We start from the raw sequence: 13,761 nt of genomic DNA on the forward strand, positions 1-13,761 counted from the left end.
TAAATGCAGTCAGACACAACCACTTAAGAGGGAGATAGAGGTTTCACACTCAGAGAGGAAAATGTAATGGGCAGATAGAACAAAGATTTGAAGATGATGGCCTTAAAGACTGGAGGGCTGCAGGCAGAAGCCAAGCAAAGCTAGCAGCAAACAGAAAGTGGAAGGAGAAAGGAAGATTCTCCCCTGGATCCTCCAGAGCATCTATATAGTAGCTGACACCTTGATTTGGGCCTAATGAACATATTTTGGTGCTTCTGGCCTCTGGACCTCTAAGAGAATAAGTTTGTGGTTTTTGTTTTATGGTGGGGGTAGGGGGGGTGGTCATCAGTTCAAGGCAGTTTGTTACCACTGGGAGATTATTTAAAGTAGAAGCAATCCAAATGCCCATCAAATGATGAATGGATATAGAAAATGTGATATTACCATCTAACAGAATATTATTAATAAAAAGAATAAAGTAATAATGTGTTCTTCAGCATGACTGGACCTTGAAAACATGCTAAGTGAAAGAAGCCAAAAAGGAACACATTGTACAGTTCCATTCATATGAAATGTACAGAACAGACAAATCTATAATACACAAAAAGCAAATTAGTAAATTGCCTAGGATTGGGCAGGTAGGGATATTGGGAAATGCTACCTAAGTGGAGTTAAGTTTATTTGGGGGACAATGAAAATATTCTAAAATTTATGATGGGTGTATAACTATGAATATACTAAAAATTCTTGGATATAAATTCAGAGAGTGAATTATATGGTATATGAATGATACCATAGTAAATCCATTTTTTCAAAAGAAGTGTGCTGAGAAAAAGGCATGAAATTATATTGAGAAAGACAAGTCCCATGATCTGCAGTGTCAAGCAGGGAACCAAGGAGAGCTGATGGTATAGTTCCATTCTAAGGGTCAGCAACCTCAAAATCCAATAGGAGCTAATGTTTCAGTTCAAGTCGAAAAGAAAGAAGAATCCCCCCTCATTTAAAGAAGGGTCAGCCTTTTTGTTCTAGTCAGACCTTCAATTGATTGGATGAGGCTCACCCCCGTTAGGGAAGTCAATCTGCTTTATTTATTTATTCTACTGATTCAAAGGTTAATCTTACCCAAAACACCCTTAGGGACACATTCATAATAATATTTGCCCAAATATATGGGCATCCCTTGGTCCAGTCAAGTTGAAAAATAAAATTAAATATTATGTAAGTTCCTTATCATAGATACATATTGTAATATTTTCCCATTTGCAATTTGTCTTTTAGGTTTTAATTTTAATCAAGTCCATTTAATCACCTTTTTTCTTTTCACTTGTATGTATTGGATCACTCGTATGCAATGGATCAGCATGTCCATTCCTGCAAAAATATAGTAGTCTTTTCCCAGTAGCCTTGGGAAATGCTAGCTAAGTGGAATGAGGTTTATTTGGGGGACAGTGAAAATATTCCAAAATTTATTATGATACATTTTTTATTGGGATTTTGAGAGATTGCATTGAATCTGTGAACTCTTTGGGGAACTGTTACCATATTTACAATATTAAATATGTCAATAAATGAACAAGAGATGTCTTCTCATTCATATTGAGCTAGTTTAAATTATTTTAGCAATGTTTGTAGTTTTCACAGTAAAAGTCTTGAACCTCCTTGGTTAAACTTATTCCTAAGTATTTTTTTCTTTGTGATGCTCTTAGTGGAGTTATTTTCTTAATTTCCTTTTCAGATTATTCATTGATCAGGTGCAGTACAATTTATTTTTGTGTGTTGAAGCTGTGCTCTGCAATTTTCCTGAAAGTATTACTTATAATTTTTTGTTCTTCAGGATTCTCTTTATATAAGGTTGTGTCATCTGTGAATAGAGATAGTTTTACTCCTTCCATTTCAATTAGGATGTCTTTTTCTCCTTGCCTAAATGGTAAGGCTAGAATGTCTGGTTGAATGGAAATGGCAAAAGTAGGCATCCTTTCTTTTTCCTGATCTTAGAGGGGAAGCTTTTGTTGTTTCACCATTGAATATGGTGTTAGCTTCTAGTTTTTAAAGCTACCCTTTATCATATTGAGGAAGTTCCCTTCTCTTTATAGCTTGTTGAGTGTTTTAATATTGAAATGCTATTCAATTTTGTCAAATATTTTTGCATCCGTTGAAATGACTGCATGCTTTTTCTCCCAATCATTCTGTTAGTATGATTAGTTGATTTTTGTGTATTGAGTCAACCTTGCATTCCTAGGGAAAATTCTAGTTGACCACAGTATATAATACTTTTAAAATGCTGCTGCATTCAATTTGCTAGTACTCTGTTGAGAGTGTTTATATCTGTACTCATAAGGGAAATTGTTCTGTAGTTTTCTTTTGATGTCAGTATCTGACTTTGGTATCAGTTAATACTGGTCTTATAGAATAAGTTAAGTGTTCCTTTTATTTTTTGGAAGAATTTAGAAAGAATTGGTATTCTTCTTTAAATGTTCAGTAGGATTCATCCTGGTCTTTTCTTTGAATCAATAATGGCCTCTCAACAATCTTTTTACTGGTTACTGATCTTTGCAGATTATTTCTTCTTGATTAAGTTGTGGTAGTTTGTGTTTCTAGTAATTTGTTTCATCTAGGTTATCCCACATTTGTTGACACAATTGTTCATTGCATTATGTTAGATACTTTATTTTTTGTAAAATCAGTAGTGATGTCCCCATATTCATTCCAGATTTTAGTTATTTGTTTCTCCTACTTCTTTAGTTTGTTACTGTTGTTGATATTTTTAAGGAAAGTACTATCAGTTTCATTGATTTGCTTCTTTGTTTTCCCATTCTCTACTTCATATATCTCCTCTCTAATCTTTATTATTTCCTTCTTTGTGCTAGCTTTTCTAGTTTCTTAAGGTGTAAAGTAATATTTGAAACCTTTATTTTTAAATTTAGTCTCTTAAGTTATACATTTTCCTCTAAGCAAGGCTTTTCATGCATTCCAGTCATTCTTGTAATTAATAACAAGGGGAGACTTACTTCTGCAGTTTTTCTATTTATTTTCTGTTTATCTTATTTTTGTTCTTTGTTCCCTCTATTGCTAACTTCTTTCATGTTTGATTTTTTGTAGTGACCCATTCTGATTCCCTCTCATTAATTTTCTGTGCATATTTTAATTTACTTTTTAAATGATTACCTTGCAGATTGCAATTAATATCTTCAATGTAGAGCAATGTATTTTAAATTAGTAGTAAATTAGCTTCAATAGTGCACAAAATATGCTACTACAGTTTCATATTCCCTCCTTTATGTTGCTGTAACAAATTATATATATATTGTGTTCCCATTAGTATACATTTATGACAAACTTTTATGACTTTTTAAATATCCTAGAGGATACAAGGAGTTCTAAGTGAAATATACAATAATAGTGGCTTTTATATTTATTTATGTAGCTACTTTTAACAATATTCTTCATTTCTTCATATGGGTTCTAGTTATTAATAGTATCTATAAATAAATAAAGATATACTCAATTCTATTAGTAATTAGAGAAATTTTTTAAAAATCACAATAAGGTACTACTTAACACCTAGTAGAATGGCTGTGATTTAAAGTAAATAGGCAGTTTTGTGTATTTCCAAAACATTACAGAAATTGGATCCTCACACATTGCTGATGGAAATGAGAGATTATGTGGACATTTTGGGAAACAGATTGGCAGTTTCTTTTTTTTTAATTAATTTATTTTTCAATTGAAGGATAATTGCTTTACAGAATTTTGTTTGTTTCTGTCAAATCTCAACATGAATCAGCAATAGGTATGCCTATGTCCCCTCCCTCTGGAACCTCCCTCCCCATCCCACCCTCTAGGTTGATACAGGCCCCTGTCTCAGTTCCCTGAGACATACAGCAAATTCCCGTTGCCTATCTATTTTACATATGGTAATATAAGTTTCCATGTGACTCTCTTCATACACCTCATCCTCTCCTCCCCTCTCCCCGTGTCCATCAGTCTGTTCTCTATATGTTTCTCCATTACTGCCTTGCAAATAAATTTATCAATACCATCTTTCTTGACTCCATATATATGTATCAATATACAATATGTTTTCTTTCTCTTTCTTAACTTATTTCACTCAGTATAATAGGCTCTAGGTTCATCCACCTCATTAGAACTGACTCAAATGTGTTCCTTTTTATGGCTGAATAATATTCTATTGTATATATGTACCACAACATCTTTATCCATTTATCTGTTGATGGACATCTAGGTTGCTTTCATGTCCTAGCTATTGTAAATAGTGCTACAATGAACATTGGGTTATATGTGTCTTTTTCAATTTTGGTTTCCTCAGGGTATATGCCTAAGAGTGGGATTGCTGTATCATATGGTGGTGTTATTCCTAGGTTTTTAAGGAAACCCCATATGGTCTTCCATTGTGGCTTTATCAATTTACATTCCCACCAACAGTGTAAGAGGGATCCCTTTTCTCCACACCCTCTCCAGCATTTATTGTTTGTAGACTTTTTGATGATGGCCATTCTGACCAGTGTGAGGTGATATCTCTTTGTAGTTTTGATTTGCATTTCTGTAATAATGAGCTATATTAAGCATCTTTTCATGTGTTTTATCTGTATGTCTTCTTTGGAGAAATGTCTGTTTAGGTATTTTTCCCAATTTTGATTGTGTTGTTTGTTTTTCTGATATTGAGTTGTATGAGCTGCTTGTATATTATGGAAGTTAATCCTTTGTCAGTTGTTTCATTTGCTATTATTTTCTCCCATTCTTAGGGTTGTCTTTTCACCTTGTTTACCAGTCCATTCTGAAGGAGATCAGCCCTGGGATTTCTTTGGGGGTAATGATGCTGAAGCTGAAACTCCAGTACTTTGGCCACCTCATGTGAAGAGTTGACTCATTGGAAAAGACTCTGATGCTGGGAGGGATTGGGGGCAGGAGGAGAAGGGGACGACAGAGGGATGAGATGGCTGGATGGCATCACTGACTCAATGGATGTGAGTCTGAGTGAACTCTGGGAGTTGGTGATGGACAGGGAGGCCTGGCGTGCTGTGATTCATGGGGTTGCAAAGAATCGGACATGACTGAGCGACTGAACTGAACTGATAGTTTCCTTTGCTATGCAAAAGCTTTTAAGTTTAACTAGGTCCCACTTGTTTACTTTTGTTTTTATTTAGATTGGCAGTTTCTTATGAAGTTACATATATGTTCACCATATGCCATTGCAATATCAATCCTAAAATATCTTGCCAGGAGAAGTTAAAACATTCCTTTAAATTTGTATGTGAATGTTTGCAGCAGCAATATTCACTAAAGCCTATAAGTAAAAACTCAAGTGTCTTCCAACTGGTGAATGAACAGAAGTAGTATATCCATGGAGTAGAATATTATTCAGCAATAAGAAAGAATGAAGTACCAATATATAAGACAGATAAACCTCAAAAACATTATGCCTAATGAAAGAAAGCAGACAGAAAAGAATGCATATTGTTATGTTTCCATTTATAGTAAATGCCTTAAAACGGCAGATGTGCAGAGACCAAAAATAGATCATTGTTTGCCAGGGTCTGGGGGTGGTATTACAGAGTGACTGTAAATGGCATGAGGTATTTGGGGTGTGATAAAATATTCTAAAATTAGTTGTGATGATGGTTGTACAGCTCTGTAAATATATAAAAGTCATTGAATTGGGTGATTTCAGGATCACTATCAAAGTAAGAAACCCTAAGGACCTGTCTCTCCATAGAAACACCCATTGGCTAGAGACAACTGAGAGCCTGAGAACAGTGACAGAATGAATAATTCACAATAAATCTTTTTATATACTCTGATTTCTGAATCTTATGGATGTATTACAACTTCTAAACTTAACAGAAAGAAATTCACTCTTCCAGGGAAGAAAAAAAAAATACAGATAACTCTTTTAGGAAGTCCAATTTTCACCTAAAAGTAGAGAGAGGCAGCTGAGGAGTAAGAGACCTCTGAGCACCAAGTGTGAAATATGTCATTCAGAGCTGGGAACAACAGAGAACTTGGACTCAAGGTCTGAACACCTGAAAGAAACATACAAACACCACTTATAAACCTATCATTAAAAAAATAAAAATAAAACAGGGATAATGCCATTCATCCTACAGGAATATCGCCTAAATAAAATCACCTATGTAATATGGATTACATAGCTCAAGGAAATGAGATGGCAACAGAGCAGAAAATAGGCAGTTTATTCCCTTCTAAAGCCAGATGATTCTAGCCTCGATTCACCAGAGCTTCTCTTCACTTTGAGCTTGTCAAAGAGGGATTTTGCCAAGCTGGCTTCTGGACCTCTCTTCTTGCTACCCAGAATTAAGCACTAACATTTCAAATAAAGTGAAAACCCCATTCATTTCAACCCTTGCCCAACCCCATCCCCTTCATTCTTTCTCCAGATTAACCCCAATTATAATTTTCAGGTCACTTTTTTTTAATTATACATTTTATTTTATTTTATTTTAAATGGAGGCTAATTACAATATTGTTGTGGTTTTTGCCATACATTGATATGAATCAGCCATGGGTTTACATATGTTCCCCATCCTGAACCCCCCCATCCCATCCCTCTGGGTCATCCCAGTGCACCAGCCCTGAGCATCCTATCTCATTCCTCGAACCTGGACTGGCGATCTGTTTCATGTATGATAATATACATGTTTCAGTGCTATTCTCTCAGATCATCCCACCCTTTCCTTCAACGTCCAAAAGACTGTTCTATACATCTGTGTCTCTTTTGCTGTCTTGTATATAGGGTTATCATTACCATCTTTCTAAATTCCATATATATGTGTTAGTATACTGTATTGGTGTTTTTCTCTCTGGCTACTTCACTCTGTATAATAGGCTCCAGTTTCATCCACCTCACTAGAACTGATTCAAATGTATTCTTTTTAATGGCTGAGTAATATTCCATTGTGTATATGTACCTTATGCTTTATCTCTGCACAGGCACTCACACTCACCAGGGCCCCAGACCACCCCCCACCGGACACTGTTTACTAGTGGAAGAATGAGTTTGTGTTTTCCATGGTCCCATGGAACACCTTCTCTCTCTGGTGGAGATCCTGAGCTGCACGTGGACAGGGCCTAGATAGCTGGAGAAACTCCTGGATATCTGTTTTAAGGTTTAAAAAGTGAGAGATTTGCACATACAAATCAAACAGACATTTATTGATGCATCAACTAATAACTTTATTTGAAGAACCAATAACTTTTTTGTTTGTTTGTTTTTACTTAGGAATTAAGATGCCAAAGCCTTTGACTGTGTGGATCACAATAAACTGTGGAAAATTCTGAAAGAGATGGGAATACCAGACCACCTGACCTGCCTCTTGAGAAATCTGTATGCAGGTCAGGAAGCAACAGTTAGAACTGGACATGGAACAACAGACTGGTTCCAAATAAAAGGAGTAGGTCAAGGCTGTATATTGTCACCCTGCTTATTTAACTTATACGGAGAGCACATCATGAGAAATGCTGGACTGGAAGAAACACAAGCTGGAATCAAGGTTGCCAGGAGAAATATCAATAACCTCAGATATGCAGATGACACCACCCTTATGGCAGAAAGTGAAGAGGAGCTAAAAAGCCTCTTGATGAAAGTGAAAGAGAGCAAAAAAGTTGGCCTAAAGCTCAACATTCATGGGGTCACAAAGAGTCGGGCACGACTGAGTGCCTGAACTGAACTGAACTAAGATTTTTTTTTAATATAAATGTATTTATTTTAATTGGAGGCTAATTACAATATTTTATTGGTTTTGCAATACATCAACATGAATCCGCCACAGGTGTACATGTGTTCCCCATCCTGAACCCCCCTCCCACCTCCCTCCCCATACCCTCCCTCTGGGTCATCCCAGTGCACCAGCCCCGAGCATCCTGTATCATGTATTCAACCTGGACTGGCAATTCATTTCATATATGATATTATACATATTTCAATGCCATTCTCCCAAATCATCCCACCCTCGCCCTCTCCCACAGAGTCCACAAGACTGTTCTATACATCTGTGTCTCTTTCGCTGTCTCACATACGGGGTTATCGTTACCATCTTTCTAAATTCCATATATATGCATTAGTATACTGTATTGGTGTTTTTCTTTCTGGCTCACTTCACTCTGTATAATAGGCTCCAGTTTCATCCACCTCATTAGAACTGATTCAAATGCATTCTTTTTAATGGCTGAGTAATACTCCATTGTGTATATGTACCACAGCTTTCTTATCCATTCATCTGCTGATGGACATTCAGGTTGCTTCCATGTCCTGGCTATTATAAACAGTGCTGTGATGAACATTGGGGTACACGTGTCTCTTTCAATTTTGAGAACCAATAACTTTATGTGAAGAACTGGAAAAACTGGAAGGAAAAAACTTAGGTGAACTTTTTCTGCGAGGGCAATACTGTGGTCTGCATGGCAGGCAGGGTGACCTTGGGCAGTTACCCAGGACTCGGGGGAAAGTCCAGTCCAGGCTCAGTCCTCCTCATCGCTGTCACTCAGGGTGAGCTTGTCAAAAGACGTACTCTGCCAGGCCACCTTCCAGGGACCCCACGTTGCTCAGGTTGCTGACATGGTCCCCCAGATCCTTGATGAACTTGACCTGCTGGTCCAGGTAGCCGGTCCCCAGGAAGTGGCACAGGTGGGCCACTGCTGTCAGTGGCCAGCTGGTGCAGGTTGAGCAGGCTCTGGTTGACGCTCTTCTCCAGGTGCTGGGTGTCTTGCATGGCCTGGAGCGCACTCTCCCACTGTTGGGTCTCAGGCTTTCTGATGTTGATGAAGCAGATGCGGCCCCCACGCTGGATCTGCAGGAACATCAGGCTCTGGGCTGTCTTGCTGTGCTCGTGGGAGCGGAGCAGGAAGAAGCGGGAGAAATGCTTCAAGCCCACGTCATCATGGTCGAGATAGAAGGCCACAGCCAAGCACTGGAAGGAGGCGTGGAACTCCAGGGCAGCGAGGCTGTTGAGCGCAGCCTCACACTCGGGGCGGTAGTTCTGGTGCACCTGCGAGGGCTGCGCGGGCAGCATGGCAGGAGACACGGGTGCAGTGGGCGAGAAGGTGGATGTGAAGCTGCGGGGCCATTTCCACCAGGCTCAGAGTTCCCAGGGTGGACAATGAGGGTGGCCAGGAGCAGGCGTCTCAGGTCAGATCAGCAGCTCTGCAAGGGACTGGAAGTCAAGTCCCTTACCAGGCTTGGGAGAGGTGAGAGGAGGTTCTGGTTCCATAATGGGGGTGGGTGGGAAGGTGGTGTGTGTCAGTGGGCGGAGCATGAGCGCGGCGTCCCGGGTTCCTCCAAAACCTGTGTGATACAGGGCAACTGTGATGAGCTTGTGGATGATATAATATTTTAAAGCATTATTCATGAATATTAGTGCATCCGTTTTGTGTTAATCATGTACGTGATTTCTTTGCACAACTTATTTGAATAGGGCTCTAATGTGACTGTTTCATTAAACAGTGCTCTTTGGTATCATGGTTATATTTACTATTACAGAGCTCTTTTTGAAGGCAGCAGCTCTTCTCAGTGACTTCAACACCCATACTAACGACACTCCTGATAGGTTCTTCATGGGGTTCCTGGACCTCATTAACCCCAGTGATCTCCACTTTTCTGTTTCTGGTCAAGTTCATACTTGTCTGACAGCGGAGTGCCACCTCCAGAGTCTTAGTGAATCTTTGCACCTCTGCAGCTTTCACTCTTTTTGAACTTCATGTTTGCTCCCTTTGTTCTCTCTCATCTCCTGATCTTTCAGCACAGTCCTAGGAACCCAGCCCTTTCACCTGACTTACCAATTTCCTTACTCTTGGATAAGTGCAAACTTCTCTTTTCTCTGTCAGAAAACAAAAGACTTAGATGCATTCTTAAAGAAAGCACTTAACGTGGATATATTCATCCCTTCCAGCCTCATTAGTCCTTTCGCTGCCACTCAGCAGGCGTTTTTTAACCCCTCGGTTATGTTGTTTGGAATGAGCCACAGTGGTAGGAAATACCATTGATCTCAAATTACCTTTTGATCTAAATGTAAGACCAGAAACTATAAAACTCGTAGAGGAGAACATAGGCAAAACACTCTCCGACATAAATCACAGCAGGATCCTCTATGATCCACCTCCCAGAATACTGGAAATAAAAGCAAAAATAAACAAATGGGATCTAATTAAAATTAAAAGCTTCTGCACAACAAAGGAAACTATAAGCAAGGTGAAAAGACAGCCTTCTGAATGGGAGAAAACAATAGCAAATGAAGCAACTGACAAACAACTAATCTCAAAAATATACAAGCAACTTATGCAGCTCAACTCCAGCAAAATAAACGACCCAATCAAAAAATGGGCCAAAGAACTAAATAGGCATTTCTCAGAAGAAGACATACGGATGGCTAACAAACACATGAAAAGATGCTCAACATCACTCATTATCAGAGAAATGCAAATCAAGACCACAATGAGGTACCATTTCACACCAGTCAGAATGGCTGTGATCCAAAAGTCTACAAGCAATAAATCCTGGAGAGGATGTGGAGAAAAGGGAACCTTCTTATACTGTTGGTGGGAATGCAAACTAGTACAGCCACTATGGAGAACAGTGTGGAGATTCCTTAAAAAAATTGCAAATAGAACTGCCTTATGACCCAGCAATCCCACTGCTGGGCATACACACCAAGGAAACCAGAATTGAAAGAGACACATGTACCCCAGTGTTCATCACAGCACTGTTTATAATAGCCAGGACATGGAAACAACCTAGATGTCCATCAGCAGATGAATGGATAAGCAAGCTGTGGTACATATACACAATGGAGTATTACTCAGCCATTAAAAAGAATACATTTGAATCATTTCTAATGAGATGGATGAAACTGGAGCCTATTATACAGAGTGAAGTAAGCCAGAAAGAAAAACACCAATACAGTCTACTGACACATATATACGGAATTTAGAAGGATAGTAATGATGACCCTTTATGCAAGACAGCAAAAGAGACACAAATGTATAGAACGGACTTTTGGACTCCGAGGGAGAGGGAGAGGGTGGGATGATTTGGGAGAATGGCTTTGAAACATGTATACTATCATGTAAGAAACGAAGTGCCAGTCTATGTTCAATACAGGATACAGGATGCTTGGGGCTGGTGCATGGGGATGATCCACAGAGATGATATGGGGTGGGAGGTGGGAGGGGGATTCAGGATTGGGAGCTTGTATACACCCGTGGTGGATTCATGTCAATGTATGGCAAAACCAATACAGTATGGTAAAGTAAAATAAAGTAAAAATTTAAAAAAAATGCTGAAGAAAAAAGGATGTCAACTCCCAATTATATATCTAATGAAAATATCCTTTAAGAATATTGTTTTGTATTTCAAATAACCTCTCCTAATCTGTGATTTGTCTTTTTTTTTTTTTTTACAAATGCATTTAAACTTTTCATTTTGGGGTAATTATCAATTCAGATGCAGTTGTAAGATCTCACAATCTCACACAGAGAGGTTCTATTGTACCCTTTAGCCAGTTTCTCCCAATGGTAACATCTTGCAAAACTCTGGGACATCATCACCACCAGGACATGGGCATCCATCCAGTGAAGGCACAGGGCATTTCCATCACCACGACAAGGATATCTCATCACTCTTTTATCCTTTTATCTCACTCTCGCTCTTTCCTTAAAACTGCTGCCAACCACTAACCTATTCTCCATTCCTATAATTTTGTCGTTTCAAGAATGTCGCATAAGTGGCATAATATGCAACCTTTTAGGATTGGATTTTCCATTCATAATTCCTTGGAGATTCAACCAGGGTATGTGTCTATAGTTTGCTCTTGTTCGTTCCTGGGTAGTGTTTCATGGTGTGGATGTACTGCCTTTTGTTTGACCATTCATTCATTGAAGGACATCTGTTCTTATTGTTGCTTGTTATGAATAAATGAAGTGAAAGTCGAAAAAAAAATCCACCATAAAAAATTATCTTTCATTCATTCAGCGAATATTTATTGAATATTTAGTATCCCTACAATTTTACTCCATAAAATATTAATAATACTCTTGAATGGATATATTTGTCCTAAAGGGTGATAATGGTGTTTCTCAGATATTTTATACCTTATCATTAATCCTAAGTAAGTAGGTAATAGTAAAATATATATTATAACTAAGGGAACCCTAAAACTTAACGTTTCTAAGGAATAATCAACAAAGAAGCATGGACTGGGACTCAAATTTCCAGAAAGAAAATGTGTGTGTGTGTGTGTGTGTGTGTGTGTATAAACCATTTCATTCAGTTTTTCATTAATGAAGAATATAAAACTAAGTACAAACACAAAATGAGAAAACTTCAGAGCAGAATGTATTAAAAAAATGATTATGTTACAGAGTCCAGTATCACTCTGCTCACCACATGACAGGCCAGTGAATCTGAGAAATGGGGTGTTGAGGCAAAGAAAAGGAGTTCAATCGGAGAGCTGGCAGACAGAGAAGATGGCAGGTTAGTGCCTCAAAATAATCATTGTATTGGGGTCTGGATGCCAGGTTCTTTTATAGATAAGAGAGAAGGAAGCAATGAGGAACTAAATTAAAAAGGCAAAATAGAGAAAGAGAGAGAGGCATTAGGGAAGTAAAGTGAAAGAGTCTTCAGTCTTGCAAAACATCTTCAAGGGAATGGCCAGCCTTTGGAAGGGATGTGTTAATCTCTTCTATTCACAGATGGGCAGGAACAAACTATCTCTCCAGGAGCTGAACAAAGGCACTTTAGTTTACTGTCAAGCAGAGGGGCAGTGTCCTCCAGGTAAGCCATTGAGTATGATTATAATAACAAGAGCAATGGAAAAGCAAGTCAAATAAACAGTTTCCAACATGGGGTCAGAATTGGCTTCCTCCCTGCAACAATTACAGGACCATAAAATGAAATGTCAGTGGTCAGTATATGTATTATTCAGTGTTCTCTAGAGAAACAGAACCAATAGGATTGATTGATTTTAAGCATTGGCTCATGCAAATATCAAAGCAGGGCTTCCCTTAAAGCTCAGTTGGTAAAGAATCTGCCTGCAATTCAGGAGACCTGGGTTCAATTCCTGGGTTGGGAAGATCTCCTAAAGAAGGAAATGGCGACCCACTCCAGTATTCTTGCCTAGAGAATCCCATGGACAGAGGAGCCTGGTAGGCTATGGTTCATGGGGTTGCAAGCGTTGGACACAACTTAACTAATAAACCACCGCATTATGGAGGCTGGCAAGACCTGAGATTGACAGTCAGCTGAAGGTACAGGAAAGCCTGGATAGGGCGAGAACCAAGAGGAGCTGATGTGTCAGTTTAAGTTTGAAGGCAAGAAAATACTGATGTCCTAGGTTGAAGGCAGTGAGACAGGAGGAGTTCCCTCTTACTTAAAGGAGAGTCAGCCTTTTTGTTCTTTTGAGGTCTTCAACTGATTAGTTAAGGCTAAGTCACACTAAGGAGGGCAGTCTGCTTTACTGAGTCTACCAATTCAAGTTACTTTCAGGCAAATGTTTTTTTCAACTTGTTGTTCAGTAGCTAAGTCATGTCTGACTCTTTGCGACTCCATGGACTGCAGCATACCAGGTCTCCTATCTTTTTCAAGGTGGTTTTTTTTTTTTTTGAGATACAATTGTCATACCATATTGTATTAGTCCAAGATGTACGATTTGATATAGACTGCAAAATGATTACCACAATAAATTTGCTTAATGTTAATCACCACATCTCAGATAGTTTCAGAATTTTTTCTCTAGCGATAAGAATTTTTAAGAT

General features: G+C 38.5%; 1 pseudogene; it reads right to left on the reverse strand.

Moving 5' to 3' along the window:
* Positions 1 to 8,475: 8,475 nt before the first annotated feature.
* Positions 8,476 to 9,026, reverse strand: LOC120881666 (annotated as a pseudogene).
* Between the last annotated feature and the right edge of the window lie 4,735 nt (positions 9,027 to 13,761).

Source organism: Oryx dammah, unplaced genomic scaffold (assembly GCF_014754425.2).
Source record: "Oryx dammah isolate SB20612 unplaced genomic scaffold, SCBI_Odam_1.1 HiC_scaffold_23, whole genome shotgun sequence".
Classification (NCBI taxonomy): Eukaryota; Metazoa; Chordata; class Mammalia; order Artiodactyla; family Bovidae; genus Oryx; species Oryx dammah.